Source organism: Halyomorpha halys, unplaced genomic scaffold, assembly GCF_000696795.3.
Source record: "Halyomorpha halys isolate HHAL.00 unplaced genomic scaffold, Hhal_1.1 Scaffold73.1, whole genome shotgun sequence".
Lineage (NCBI taxonomy): Eukaryota > Metazoa > Arthropoda > Insecta > Hemiptera > Pentatomidae > Halyomorpha > Halyomorpha halys.
In genome coordinates, this window is record NW_027104949.1 from 820,194 (window position 1) to 821,523 (window position 1,330).

Below are 1,330 nucleotides of genomic sequence, written 5' to 3' on the forward strand. Positions count from 1 at the left end.
AGACTTTAATACAGAAATACTGACTAAAATGATCACATATTACTAAAGAATGACCACTAAAGTGACTTACATACGTCGATTACTTCCTTATTACTATAACTTATTAGTGTAACTAATATCAACTGAAGGCCGAAATGACTAAATACAAAACATGACTACATACAATTGTAATACTTTCTACTGTTATGACTAGACCTTACTACTAGAATACTGACTAATTACAGAACACGACTACTTACAATATTAATACATTTAATTATTGTAAGTAGACCTTACTACTGGAGTACTGACTAAAATGAACACATATTACTGAAGAAGGGCCATTAAAGTGACTTACATACATCAATTACTTCCTGATTACAATAACGTATTAGTTAAGTAACGTCAACTAAAGAACGAAATGACTAAATCCAAAACAGAACTAACTACAATTGTAACTGTTATGACTAGACCTTACTACTGGAATACATACTAACATAACCACATATACTGAAGAAGGACCATAAAAGTGATTTACAAACATCGATTACTTGCTTATTACTATAACGTATTATTGTGACTAATATTAACTACTAACCTTACTACTGTAATACTGACTAAAATGAACACATATTACTGAAGAAGGATCATAAAAGTAACTTCTTGACCACTATAACATTTAGCAACCGAACTAGATGACTAATTACAAAACATGACTAGCTACAAATGTAATACTTTTAACTGTCTTTGACAAGACCTTATTACTGAAATCCCTACAGTGACCTTATAATACTAATGAAGATAATAGTGACTTACATACATCGACTACTTCCGGACTACAATAACGTATTATTATGATTAATATTAACTAAGTGACTAATGACAGAACATGACAACTTTTATTACTAGACCCTATTACTGTAAGACTTACTAAAATGACCATATATTACTAATGAAGGACCATAAAAGTGACTTACATATATCAATTTCTTCTTAACCAATATAACAATTAACCAGCGAAGAACTAAATGACTAATTACAGAACATGACTAACTACAATTGTAATACTTTTAACTGTTATGACCATACCTTATTACTAGAATACTGACTAAAATGACCACAAATTACTAAGGAAGGACCATAAAAATTAATTTCATACATCGATTACTTCTTGACTACTATAACAATTAGCAACTGAAGAACGAAATGACTAAATGCAGAACACGACTACTTACAATTTTAATAATTTTAACTATTGTGACTAGACCTTACTACTGGAATTCTGACTAAAATGAACACATATTACTAAAGAAGGACCATAAAAATGACTTACATACATCGATTACTTCTT